This window comes from Cupressus sempervirens, chromosome 4, assembly GCF_028749045.1.
Source record: "Cupressus sempervirens isolate cs-2001-9-10 chromosome 4, ASM2874904v1, whole genome shotgun sequence".
NCBI lineage: Eukaryota > Viridiplantae > Streptophyta > Pinopsida > Cupressales > Cupressaceae > Cupressus > Cupressus sempervirens.
The window spans coordinates 840857145-840872636 of NC_143121.1; positions in this window are offsets into that span (position 1 = coordinate 840857145).

Below are 15492 nucleotides of genomic sequence, written 5' to 3' on the forward strand. Positions count from 1 at the left end.
TTGCATTCCTAATAAGATCAATTTAGAATAGAAAAGTTGCTTAAACTACATTATCACTCTTGAAGGATATGGTTGACTCAAAAAGTCATGTAATGGATGGTTTACTTGCAAAAAATTTACCCTTCATTATAGAGAACTTCAATAAGGTCTATGAAGAATCCTTATCACAAGGATCCTCATATTCCTCAATCAATGATAGGTTGATTAAATTAATAACTAAAGGAAAAATCGAGAACAACTTTTCAAGGTGGAGAGAAATCATTTATCTTAATACCTACTACAAGATTATATCTAAAGTAATTGTAAAACATGATAATAAACATAGTCAAGGTATGTAAGGCTTCACACTAGGCAATTGGGAAACTTTGGGGTTGGTACAAAAAGAGGTCAAAATTGCATCCCCACAAAATTGGAGTTTGATAAAATCATATAACAAATTAAGTGACAAATTATGTTAAATATTCTTAAATAATGGAGCTTTGGTCAAGTTGATTTCCCACATGAAACTCCTCTTCGATGATGCAAATGCCTAGCAATCAATTAATCAATCAATGCTAGAATATTGTTTCAATAAAATCATCATTTGTTATTTTATATTCGTAAAAATAATATGCATTCAAAATATTAATTACAAATAATATTCTCTTTTTAAAACTAATATATAAAATATATAAATTAATATTAAACTTACATTATCTATATTTAACCTTTGTCATTCTATTTTGTTCAAATATATCTTTGTATTTTGTTTATTTATATGTAAAGATGGTATGGAACCAAATTTAATTAAAAGCTTAAATCACATTATGTCAATGGGCCCTTGGTCTATTGGTGAAGTTGAATGGCTCACAAAGAGCCCACCGGGGATCAAGTCTTGCTGAGTGCAAGGCCCATAGACATCATAAAGGATGAGGCCGGAATCGTGCCTCGGGCGAATTTGGCAGCATGGATGCTCCTCAGTCCTTGGCAGGCTTCGTGCCTCGCTGGGCTGCCTCGCAGGTCCGAACCCTCTATCAAAAACAAAAAAGAAAAATCGTATTATTATTTTTAGCATACTTCTGTTTGATTTATATGGAAGATTTAAACCATCATAAAGATTGATCATATGCACTATTTCAATAAACAAAAAAATTACATTATAGTCTTAAAATCTTATTAGACAATTCCATATTAAATATATTTGTCTCATATTGTAACACATTTTTAACAGATTGATTGTGATATTATCTTATTCATGATATTATGATGTTGCCTTATATTTATTCAGTTATAATATGTACACCATGAAAGATGTAATAAATTTGTTGAATAAAATCCCATGCAATGAAACCATTCCATTGACTGGTGTATAAAACCCACATGACAAGACAAGGAAAGCTTTGATAAACCCACAGTGAAAGCTTTCTGTAATTGTCCAATAATTATCATTGAGGGGTGATAAAAGAGAGCGCAATAGTCATATCACAAGTGACTATTAGGGTACCTTTACACTGCATTTATATATTTTATAAAAACCTTTATGTGGGACATTACAGCTAATTCTTGTATAAAAATATTCATTTGTCATCAATTTCCAATTGCCTGTTCGGTAAATGCCCAATAATAGGATAAATGTCTGACGTGTGTACGTGGTATACACACTGTGTATATAGCAGTCCCTCATAAAATGACATTGTATACGCCCTGTGTATATAGCACACGTCCATGTGTTTATCTACTCAGCGGGCCCACTGATAGAGTCAGCTTTTACTGGGAGCGCTAACACGTGTCGGAATAGAATTCACCAGCTGTTGTGAGTGTGGGACCCAGCCTCCTTGTCTAGCGACTTCCTCGTAAACCTCCGTCTAACGCGGTTATTGAGGGGGATGTGTGCATTTATTCAACAATAATATGAAAAAGATATTGTTGTGTACATGCATCGAAAAAGTAAAGAAAGTACGTGCCAAAAGGTTTTTAGCTTCCCTAGCTTTAATTTCCCATGAATAAATGATTAGGGAAAAAGGGAGAATGCCATTGGTGGGCCTCATCATCGTGGAAGTGATCACTTTTGTGGCGCCTAGGAGCTTTTAGGTCTAACTAGGGGAGATGACCCACTTCACCCTATATACTATTTTTCATAGTTATATGGTATGCCATTCAATTTTCTATTTTTCATAATTATTCTATAGTCTGACAATTGTATGTTATATTTAATAAAACTGTTAAAAGTAGGAGAGTTTGCAGCTAATCAAATTGTGATATTGTTATTAGGATTCAATTGTGTAGTTTTTTTAGTCAAACTTATTGATTCGTGTTTCATAAGTAGTGATCCACACAAACCCATTTCTCATGAGAATAAATGGAACATTTAGCACATTGGATCTAGGTGATGTTCACAAAGGTGTAGTACCGGGACTTCCTGGGAAGTCACTCATCCCAATATTACTCCAACATGAGTGCACTTAACTACTTAATGAATCTTATATTTTTCACAACCATTTCACTTAACTTTGTTCATATTTGAGAGCCCTTCAATCTTAATGTCACAAAATTCATGTTTTAACTGACTTAAATTCTAACCTCATCTATATAATAATAATTATTATGTCTGCATCCATTGACTTAAATGCTCACACTCTCCTACCAATCTTCTTAACAAGCACAATAAACAAATATGATCATGATATGGATGTAGTCACTCACAATCAAAGGTAAAACTCCATTTCATAAACAAAGATTGTTGCTCACTCGTATAATAATTCTAAGTCATCCAATTCTATTTCACAATATTATAACTTAAGTGTTGATGATGGGTCTAGTAATTCTAAATGTTTACAGAAGCACACTTGCATGTTTAGAATAGTTGGAGATATACACTCAGAAGAAAATATATGCATGTATATACATGCATATATAAGTATATGTATATATGTAGCCACAATCTAAAATATGTATAGTAGGTAGGTGAAAAATATTATCTTTTGCTCCACATTGTTTTTGATATAAACAGTAGTGAAACAACCAGCAGAGAACCAACAAACACACAGACCCCCTAACGATTTATATAAAAAACATAAGTAACAACATAACAATAATTAAAAGTACTAGAGTTCCTACTCTTAATACCAACAAGGTTTAACAAGTTAACAAAAGGCATGTAGGTGGTCATTGCATTGTACCACCTACAACCAAAAACCAAGTTCAACAAAAAAATAAAACCATCACCAAAGGATGGAGAGTAAAAAACCAACAGAGCGCCAAAAAACACCAGGCATTAGGAGGCCACTAATTGGCATCTTTTTCTTTCATTTCCTAGCTAGGAGAACTTTGACCTAGTCTTCAATGAGGAAGTTCTAGAACATCTTCAAGTCCTCCTTCCCAAGGCCCTCCTCCTCTGACTTGTGAGCTAGAAGCTGGAGAGTGGTCATAGTCGCATGGGTCACCTTTCTAGTGAACTTTAAGAAGAGGGTAAAGCCCTCTTCCAACGCATTGCACTTATCATTCAACTCCTGGAGGTCTTTACAAGTAACAACTCCATCCTTAGTATGACCTACATTTAGAGTCCTGCTACAATTCTCCAGAGAATTCCTTTTGTCCTGCACATCCAAATTGTTAGTGGGGGCCCTTAAAATTTCCAAACCATCTTTCCTTATAGGGGAGGAGATAGTGTCTGGGGAGGCATTATCAAGTTTGGGGCTATCTTGGTTAACAGTAGAAGCCAAAGTGATAGTGGCAGAAATATGCGTTGGATCTTGGGAGGGGTCCTTGGTAGGGTTATCCGCCTCAAAATCCTAGGTGTCATCAATAGTGTCATCCCACTTCTCCACATTGTTATAGTAACTAACAACTTGTATAAGGTTCTTAAACAAAATAAACAAACATTAAGATAACAACTAGCAATTCAACTTCATTTGAAATAGTATGGGTGCTTTAAGTATCCATATATTATTAGTTTTTTTCTTCTAGATTCAAATTGTGTGTATCTTTTGAGCCAACATTTTCGGTCACACTCTATGAACCATCATCTCCTTGTTGCTCTCTTTCCTTGATGATGGTTCATAGAGTGTGACTCGAAACATTAGCTTAAAAGATACACACAATTTGAATCTAAAAGCAAAAACTTAATGCTATGGATTGTGGAAACACATTTGCAATTATCCTTTTATAATTATCTACATGGATTCTCTATAATACTTACCACATCAATTCCATGCTTTATGGAGTAAAAGCTTGCAAATGAGATGAGGCTTAAAACATTTTGAGTATCAACTTATTCCAAGGATAATTTTAGTGCCTAATATTCACCAATTGGCCAATCTCGGTCATTAGGGACCCCAACTTTGGCTAATATTTTTGCACTTTTGGAGTAGCCATGTCACCTGCACTTTACAAAAATTTGGTTCCATGCTTAGCCCAATCACCAATAATAATATAGAAGTATTTGTATTTTAGTGATGACTTCACCACTACAATCTATTTTTTCTAAGTGGTAAATTATATATATTTGCCTACAATTTCCAATTCTTATCTTAATTGATGTCTTTTTAGCCAATTTTTGGTAAGAGTTGAAGTTAGGTTACACATTAAGTATGTAGATTTAACAAGCATCTCTATTCCAAAGACTTTCAATGAAAATTCTTATCCTTTCTCACTTTGGCTCAAAATAGATTTGATTGGGAATATGTGCCTTTACTTTTGGGACTTTCTTTAAAACTTGGTATCCCTTTAAAACTTTCGCCCAAAATAGGATTTAAGCCATTGATTTAGGATCCTCCAATGATCATAAATAATAGGGATGTTGTTGCATACAACAAATCAATAATTTGGAGGTATGTGTATTTCTAAGTATGTGTACTTCTATCCAGCCAATAGTGGCATGTTGTGATGGTTACGTTGTTGAGTTGTTATCCTTGCCATCAAGGTTCAAATCTAATGGGGACAAGGTCCCCTATTTGTGGCCTCATTGGTTCATAGCTCCAGGTAAAAGCATTTACCCCTCTTTTTTAAAATAAAAAAAGTATGTGTACTTCTATCCATGATTTTCATCAATAATAAAAGACTCATCAGGATTTTATAGAATTTTTATACAATTGAAAAATATAGCCAATAATTCCAATTTTTTTCCAAATCAATAAAATTAATTTGCCAATAGAAAATAATTATTTTCCCTTAAACTAATGTTTGATTCACTAAAATTTTATACATTTTTCCAAAAGGAGATTTCTTAAAGTTATCCCTGACTTATTCTCCATTCATAATTGAAACTACCCATTATGTCATTAGAAGGTGTATGGAAAGAGAGGGAGTGGTAATGTCAATACGTAGATAAATCACCTCACATTTCTACAACTATAGATTTAGAAGGAAGATGCCGCCAATATAATCTAGAGGAGACTTAAGCGATAAAATTGGGGAAACCGTGTTAGAGTAAAAGGTTTAACTTAATTATTTTATTAAGCTTCCTTTTATGCCTTCTTAAGATTACACTTTATGCATTGCTCATATTTAAATATTATACTAATTATTAAATTTTTACATTTTTTGGTTTCCCTTTTAGGTTTTGATCTCCTTTTATAAGGATTGATCCTATGTATATCTAATCCAATTACATTATCTGTGAAATAAATCTTTCCTATTTCCAGAGCCATCTTCTTTGCTTTTTCTCCATTCTTCCTTGTGATATGTTATTTTGCATGTTGGTGTTCTTCAGGTTCTATGAAGTTATATTTCTCAACTATTACATGGTATCAGAGATTTGACCTATTGCTACATGTTCTTGTTTTGAAGAATTTTTGGAGCTTCAAGGGTTTGATGGTTTCAAAGGTTTTATTATTGGATTTGAAGGTGAGCCTTTTTTTAGAGCACCTTGACCCCAAATGGACCTCACAGTCAAATTCGCATCACCTGGAAATCCCTATTTTCATATAAGACATATTTAGTTTGGTCACAGTTGAAATCTAAGGCAAAAAAATGCCCACAGAAATAAAAAAGAGGTAATTATTTTATTAATTTTTTAAAAATAAATATAAGCTTTAAAAAGAGCGTGCTTTTTATTTTTGTCTTAAATTATTGCATTTTTTAACAAATATTCTAAGGTGTTATTTTTTTCAAAAGAATTTTTTGGGCACATTAAATATAGGGTACCCATAGGGTGCTTGCGAGCCCTATGGCCCAGTAACTAATCAGCGTAGGTACCCTTATTTGGGATCCACGTGGCTTTTTCTAGGAACTCAACACACATACTTCTCTGTGCAAGGATTGCTAGCCATGTCCACATCAGCTTGTACACTTGGCTCCACTCTCCAAAGCACAAGCCTCACCCTCTACTCATGAGCTCCAATTTTTGGGGCACTTACAGGTCGCCGTCCATTTTTTTGGGCCCTTAGTGTGAGCATTTTAGCACCCATTTTGGTGTGTTGTCAACCTTTGAAGGTCGTCAACCTACTTTGTCCATCATACCTTGACTCATCAATTCCTAGGTATTTTTTTAGCAATTTTGTGCTTTGTTTCCCAAAGTTTTATAGTGGTTTTTTGCATTTTTCTTGGTGTTTTAGGGGTATTTTTTATAGGGTTCCCAGGCATGAACAATGGTTTCAACTATTTGGTAGTTTTTGGTACTTCTAGGCAATTTTTATGGCTAGCAATTTTTAGTTTTTCAAGGTAATTTTGGCCTTAATGGGATACAAGTGGTTTGTCGAGTATTTAAGTGACTTTTGTGACAGCTTTTTTGGAAAGAATGATTTTATGGCCATTGGATTTTATTCCAACTCTAGCTTGTTTTTCCTAATCAATAACACTTTTTCTGTCGTAATTTTCAACAGCTGGTTTTTTTATGACTTTTCTAATAATTTTTTCTTACAAGGGGGTCTTTTTTGTTGGCACCAGTCATATGGCCATCAAATTAGACCCATGATATGCCGATGTCAATGCCACATTAGCACTACATCAACATATTTGCTAGCCCTTATAGCTCTACTTGGACCTACCTTAAATATTTTACTCATATCTTTGTTTTGCAAACTCTATTTTTTGCAAAAAAGATATCACCGGAAAGATGATTATGAGATCATCACAGTGGTGTACATATTCTTTAGTGTTAGTGTAATAAAGTATTTTCTTATTAATTAAATCATGTTGATTTAATGATTAAGTCACTTATTATCTTTAGTTTACTTAAGCTAATCTTTGGGCATATAATAATTAATTCTCTTATTAATTATTATCATGTAACCTAGGTTTTACCTGTTAGGGTTTTGATTTCCTTTTATAAGGATAGATCTCTTTGTAATTTATTCATTCATTTTTTATAATAGAAATCTCTCTTTTTGCTCATTAAGAATGTCTCATCTATGGATTTGAGAATTCTAGCCTCCACATCTTTTGCTTCTCTCTTTATGTGATAGATATTTGCATGCAGGTCATTCTTGGGAGTTGTGGGTTGATATTTCATCAACTTCAACATTTAGATTTGATGCATTTTTATGGTATTTTTTTGTCAAAATTAGGGTTTCTTTTTTTGTACTGTTAGAGACATATCTTGAGCATCCGCTCCTTGTTTTGGGAAAACTTAATATTGTTTGAAAGCTTGTTTTGTTCTCTATCCAATTATGCTAGTTATTTTTCTAGATTCTTCTCTAGGAACATTCTATTCAAGTTTTTGCATTTTTGCACTCTAGTGGTTATCTTGGTTCTTCAAGTCTATGGATCAACTTCTATTGCATGAAGTGACTCATTATGGGTTGTACTTTTGGTTGTATAAGCCTTATGTCTCTTTTGATCTATATTGACATCTTTTGTAAGCATTTATGCAAACACGCTAAGATAAAGTGTCATATTTTATATGTCTTCTTTGGATCTACCACATCTTGTGTCTTATTATACATGCATTACTAATTAAGTGCCATGGGGGGTTGATGTTTACCTTTCTTTTCCATCTACCTTTTTCCAAGTAAATTTTCCTTCTATGTCATTATCCTCATGATGTTACTGATCACCTCTGACATTGTTATGTATTTCTTTGTGCATCTTTATTGTAGTTCCTTGACATGTAATTTCTATTTGTCACTTTTTCAGTTGCATGTGTTGATCTCAAATTGGTTTTGACAATTGAGTGTCAACACACTTAAGACATTTACTTAGTTCATGTCAAACTAGTAATACATGTTGAGTACAACATGTAAATATTAGACCTTGTCGAGTTGCAATGAGTGTTAAGTCACTCAAGTGTCGAGCAAATAGACCATGCCGAGTGATTCAAGTGTTGAGTGAACAGTAGATGTCGAGCAATTCAAGTGTTGAGTTAGAAGCAAAATTAGAGTGTATGTTGAGCATCAATAACTACATATGTTGAGTAACATAGACTGGACATATTTGTTTATTATGACACAAACAACTATGTAAACCATTTTTCAGCTGACATAAGGATAGATTTTGATTCTTTATAGATAAGGACGAATCTACATGCAGATTCCCTATGCAATTACATGCAACCAATCAGAAAATGGGAAGGTTTAAGTAGAAAAATGGACGAATCTTAGCCGTAGATACATACCTAACCCTAAGCTGCCTCGGTCTAATTAAGGAGGATGAAGCCCTAAATTTTAGAAGAGAGAAAAGAGAGTTGAGAGCATTGTAAATGGGTGAATGATTGAATTGAAGGAGAAAACAAGACAGTTTCTAGAGCATTCAAGGTAACCTAGTAGTAAGAGTGAATTGTAGAATCAGTTAACTGAAGAACAAAGGATATAGGTTACAACATTGATACATCAAATCGTGAAAGGATTAATAAGAGATTGGATAGAGGTGATATGTTATTAGGCAAGCAAGTACCAACCACAAGATCTATGCTAAGACATTTTGACAAGTGATTTTAGTTAAATATACTAGGCGGAGTAGTCCTAATAGGCTTTACCAAATCCTTTAACAGGGTGGCATTCCAAGTGAGTGTTCTAAAGTCCTTTAACCAAGCACACTTATAATAGGGTGTTGAAATCATCTAACAAGGTGGGACTTAATAGTCTTTGTAAGCCTTTAACAAGGCAGGGCTTTCACAGGGTAGACCATGATTCATGGTCAAACCATTGTAACCTTAATTGGCTACACTTTATTGCTGCAGTACTGAAGATTTGTGGGTGTCATCCCCACCCCAATTTTATCTTCTCATTTGGAGAGTTTTTGGGTAATCATATATGGTGTCAAGTGTGTGTGTTTTATTGCTTACATGTTTTGGATGCATTTACTTTACATGTTATTTCAGTATGTTAATGCATGTGATGAAGGAATGGTGAAATTTTTATGGGTCCAAGTTTAAACTCCTGATTCACCCCCCCCCCCCCTCAAAAGTTTACCTTTCCCACTTGTAATTCCAACAATTGGTATCAGAGACAAGTTCTTAGAAGGAGAAAGCTTGTAGCTTAGAGGAAAGATCTTGAAATGGAAGTCTACAAATTGGGAAAGACCATTGAGAACCAAGAGATTGAAATACATCTTATACTACATCAACTCAATGAAGCTAGAGATGCTTTGAAGAGTTCCTTGAAGAGAAGGAAAGAGATTGCTATAGTAGAAAATGACACACAATACAAAGAGATCGACACCACAAAGCTATTTGTAGATGGTAATTCCAGTGAGTTTGATACAGCAATTGCAGATCTAATGGAAAAGAACAGAATCCAAGCTGAAGAAATCAGAAATCTCAAGTTGGAGCAAGAATCACAAGCTATACTGCTATGTGAGGTGATTGGATGAAAGAAGAAAGCCATGGAAGACAAGGCCATGATTGAAGAAGACAAAATAATTATGGTAAATAGATTTGAAGAGAAGTCAACAAAGCTATCTAGGATCTCAAATGTGCAATTGGATACCTTGAGCCAAATGATTAATACTCATCATGATTTGAATGTCAAAGACATTGAGATAACTACATTAAAGTTGTAGAATGAACAACTGTAGAATGACTTGAAAAGAGAAAAGGAATTTACTAAAAGTTTCAACAAGCCAAATGAAGCCATCAAATGCTTTGAGCAATTACTGAAATCCTCTAGATCTAATAGAAATACATCAGGATTGGGTTACACAAGTACTAATGAAGGAGAATCATCCAAAGCTGCTAAAGAAAGGAACATCAAAGGTAAGAATTCCAAACCTTCTTGTCATAATTGTGCAAAGAAAGGACATGCTACTAATATGTGTAAAAGAAAAATACAAATCAGAATGCTAAGCCTAAGAACATGGTCCGTTATCATAAGTGCAATAAACAAGGTCATTAGACATAAGAATGTAGAACCAAAACCATACATGCACCAAAATTTGGAGAATATTGTTACAACTATCAAAAGTATGGACATAGAGCCTTTGAATGCAAATCTAAGTCCATGTGGTCATCAACAAAGCCAACAAAGGTAAGAAGCCATGGAAACTCTCATAATTGGGATTACAATACAAGATATAGCTGTCACTATTGTCAAGAATATGGACATATTCCTAAGAATTGTATTAGGACTCACTTTAGTGGTATCTACAAAAGGTGGTTGAGTCAAACCACATGCTTTAGCTGTTTGAAGACTGGTCATACTAGCAAGCATTGTCCAACTAGCTCCAAGACACCAAGTTGTGGATTTGATAAAGGCCAAGGCAAGACAGATGTTGAACACATTAGGAGTGAGATGAATAATACATAGAAGAAGAAAGATGGTTGTTGTACATCAAATGGAGAAGGGATCACTTCACCTAATGGGTCAAGTGGTCACACCTCATCAAACTAAGAAAACAAGAGGTATGTGGGACTGATATTCAAAGTATTATATCATACATTAGTTCCAAAAAGAGTTAGTACTGAAAGAACTACATTATCATAAATGAAGATGCAAGATGTTGTTCAAAATTAGAGATTAAATTCTTAAGTTTTTATGTTGTTGCTGAGCATGAAAAGTTATCAATGGATGACGAGTGGAATATTAGTTAGTGTCAAGTTGCCAAGCTAGCTAGTTGATGTCAAGTCTATAGTAGTTGTTGAGTGATGATAATACCTATAGATGTCAAGTGAATATGAAATCATGTTGATGTCAAGTTTATAGTTGTACAAGCACTAAGCATTAATTGCAAGGGTTTTTGAAGGGTATATGGTTATTTTTTCATTCATTCCTCATCATTTCAAAGTTGAGCAAGAGCTAAAAGAGCAAAAGGTGATTCAAAAGTTTGTTTCAAGCGACTACAAAGATCTCAATGATGATTTCACTCTCGTTCTTTGAATTTTAAAGGTATTTATTCACAAGCCGAGCTACATAGTTTACATTTGTAAAAACCTTAATTTTTCATAATGGTGTCAAGCTCAAGAAATGTAGAAGGAAAAAGAACTTGAATGTCCAGTTAGTTAGTAATGAGGTAAAACAACCAAATTTTAAAACAATTCTAGACATTTCTTATAAACAAGATCCCTCAGGCACGCTGTCCATGATTCCCTCAAAATTTATTATGGTCCAAGATGTTAGAAAATAATATAACTGCAAAATAGGAGGAATAGGTGACATGGAGATAAGAGAAGCCTATGATAGATTGTGTGAAAATGACATCTTGAAAGAAGAGTTCAAAATCATTGAAAGGAAGGGTTTGATGCATACCCTAGAATTTTCCACTGTATTCAAAATTGACTAGATAAGAATAGTATTGAGCTGAATTCATGATGGACCCCTATGGATAGAAGGGGGACCAATAAAGATTTCAAAGAGAATAATCCACAGGGTGACTAGTTTTCCAAATCTAGATTGGCCAAAGACTCTACGGTGTGATTCAAAATAGGCAATAGAAAAGAATATAGGTGCAAAGTGGAACAAGAAAGGAATGAAAATTCACACCATCACATATCCACTAATAAACTTTGCAGTAAGGGTTATTTCTCATAAGTTTTAATCAAGCAGACTGAACAGTGTACCTTATATTGTAGTAGATGTTTGATACAAAATTGTGAAGAAAGATCATACCTATGATCTAGCTAAACTTCAACTACAAAAAATAATGGAGAACCTTAGAGCAATCAAAAAGATTAAGACTACATAGTGCAAATTTGGATCTTCTAATTTGCATTATTTTCTATGTACAAAATACATTCCCATCTTTTGGAAAAATAGGATGGAAGACAAACATGATAGTTGTTGCTTATAAGATAAATGAGTACATTGAGCAAATGGATGAGAATTTTGAAACTATCATGACAAGCTATTTTGAAGACTTTAAGAAGTCTATGAAGCAAAGGATGAGAATACCCATTTCTTTGGTTGAACAATACTACAATGATATATGTTTTCTTGTAGATATTAATTACACGTATGTATAGGCTACCACACCTAGGGTAAGATGGCTAAGACCCTTGGGTTATGAAATCAATGTTGATGAAGCCTCAGCTACCATTACGAAACTTCTAGCTAAGGAAGTTGATAAAATAACAAAAATCTTTGGGAATTATGATATGATGAAGTCCAAAGTAGAAATGGAATTGAAGATAACCTCTACACTGAAGAAAGAGGATAAACTGGTGAAGAAACTTAAGGCTAAATTTGGTGAGGGTGTTGAGGAAGAAGAAGAGGAAGGTGATGAAGAGGATGAAGAGAAGAACAAGAAGAAACTAAAGAACCTTTAGCATTAACACAAGGCATAGCCGAGGACAAAGAAGAAGAGGGTGCCAAGGAAGAGGAAGCCGAGGAAGCACCAAAACATGTCGAGTCAAAGAAAAGAAAGGAAAAGAAGGTTGCAAAACCTAGCCCAAAAAATCCAAAAACGCCTACCACTAGAGCTAGCATTTGAGCCACCACACAAAAGGCCAAGGAGAAAACAAAGCAGATAGGAGAAGGAGGCCAAGAGCAGAAGAAATAGAGAAGGAAATACCTCTCTCAACCTAACTCAGATGAGGAAAGAATTGAATCAAAAGATACAAGTCAATTCAAAGTGATAAGTCACACACCATTTTCTAATCTTGAAAATCTGTGTGAAAATATTAGAAATAATGTAGATTTGTCTGGTCTTAAGAATGTAAATTTTGATAATTTGGAAAAAGAGGGAAAAAAAAGTTAGAAGAAGAAGCCCTATACACAATGATGTCCAAATTTAAGAATGTGCCATTATAATTTTCCAACTCAGTACCCAAGCCATTGTATGATTTAGTTGAGCAAAAATGGCATTATTGTTTAAATTTGGAAAAGAAAATAAGAGAAACTACTCTAGCCCAAGTTATGCCAGAACTAAAAAAAAGGGTGAATTGTTAAGGCAAATAAGAAATATGGAGGAAGGTTTACACCAAAGTATAGAGCCTTTAGCATTCTCCAAAATAACATTGAATATGTTGTGAATAAATTTACTCAAATGTGGAAATTAATCTATGGATTAACTACAATAAAGCAAGTAGAGAAGGACCCCTTTGAGGGTAAGAATGATGATAAAGAAGAAGATGATAAAGAGGATAGCAAGGAAGAGAGAAATACAAAGGAGGAGACTGAAAAGATGGACACCGACATGGTAATAACTGACCAACAACATGAGGAAGAGAGTGTGCAAGACACACAAATGCCGAGTGCCAGTCCTCCTCATGACACAAGTATACCTACAAAGACCATAATTGTCAAGGATGTCTCTGATGCATTAGCTTAGAACATCAATCCATTGACTACAAAAGATTTGAAAAAGATTCTAGATCAATCTACACTGCAAGCACAACTATGCACAAATCCAATTTTGATCAGTGTAGAAGAAATCTAAAAGGCAATAATTGAGGCCATCCCTTTAGTTACTAGTGATCAACCTTTCATTCAAACAACAGTAGACACATCAATCAAGGTTGACACAAGTGTTAAAGAGGACACAGTTGAGCAGGGGTAGACTACCAAATAAGAGGAAAATGAGATAACAATAGAGAAAATAGGATAGATAGATACATTTGTACCATACGCACAGACACAAGGTGCAAGACATGTCATTGTCATAAATCAGGATAAGCATGAAGAAGGTGAACAAACACCAAAGGCAAAGTAGTAGGAGGCCATCCAAGCATTGGTAACTTTACCAACATCAACATCAGGCTCCTCACCTACAAAACTTCTTCAGAAGTCGAGAACAGAAGCAATACCCCTACAAATCTTAGTGCCAAGATCAAGCTCTTCTAAAGTTGAAAAGGTAATTCACTATGGTGATATCACTTTAGATGAAGAGATAGTGATTCAAAAATTTGATTATGACATAATGACTATAGATCAAATAAGTATTTTACAACAAGTATTAGAGAAGAAGAAACATCAAGAAATACTTAAGAAGGAGTATAGGAAAAAGCAAGCACTACAAGAAATTAAAGACATCTTTTTAGATGCATTCAGCTTGCCTACTCCTAAAGAAACCAAGCCTCTAATGGAACAATTGTTAGATATTGTGGAAAAGGATAATAATGAAGACCTGGATACAAATGCCAAACTCTTAGAATGATCTGAAAGAAAGTTTCAAGGGAAAGTAAATTAAAAGATATCTGGTGATATAGCACTTACTCAAGTTGCATTGGCAACCAAGGTTGAGGATGTGAAGAAGGTACTTGAGAATATCTTCTCATTGTACACCAAACTTTGTGATCTTACACTCTTCACCCAAGACACCAGACATAGAATTTTGAGCCGGGAGAGGAATCTACGCATATCAAGTACATAGCTACCTAAGAACCTAGCTTAGAGTGAGAAGCATTTCCATACATTGCTTGAATCATAGAGTCAATTAGTTGTGTTAATAGGAGAAGAGGCTAATATAAGAGCCAAATTGACACAAATGCAGGCCTCTCTCACCCCACACATGGAAATCCTCCGCAAAGAATTAGGTTATATAGAAACTTTGTTGAAGAAAGATCCCAATCTTTCTACATTAGATGGCCTAGTACATCTTGTAGCCAAGCTCACTATCCAAGTTAAGTCATTGGATGTTGCATGTGACAATTGGGATTCAGCTTTGAAAATAAACATGGAAGCCCATAAATATTTTTTGGACAAATACACTACAAGTGTATATCCCCTTTGACATAAGTGTCAAAAAGGGGGAGATAAAGAAGCAAGGGGGAGATAGATTAAGAGGAGGAGTAAATATGTAAGTAAGAAAGGGGGAGAATTATGAAAAAGGAGAGATATGAATAAAGCAAAAGAGAAAGCATGAACAAAAGGGAGAGATATCAATTTTTTACTCTAATGTAGAGATAGAAACAGAGCAAAGAAGATATCAAAAAAGGTAGAGCATAAAGAGTATAAGTGCATTAATGTCAAAGAGTATTAGTTAGCAGAGACAAATCTACTCAGAATGGAGAACAAATTTTGGATACAGAACTGACAAATTAACTCAAGGGGAGTTATACATTTTGAGGTACTTAGGTTATTGCAAAATTTTGGAAATTTTGAAGTTCTATATATAACCCGAGTCATGGTTATGTTATACTCAAGAAGATCAGATTATTTATGTATATTCAAGTGTTTTTGACACTCATGTCAAAGGGGGAGATTA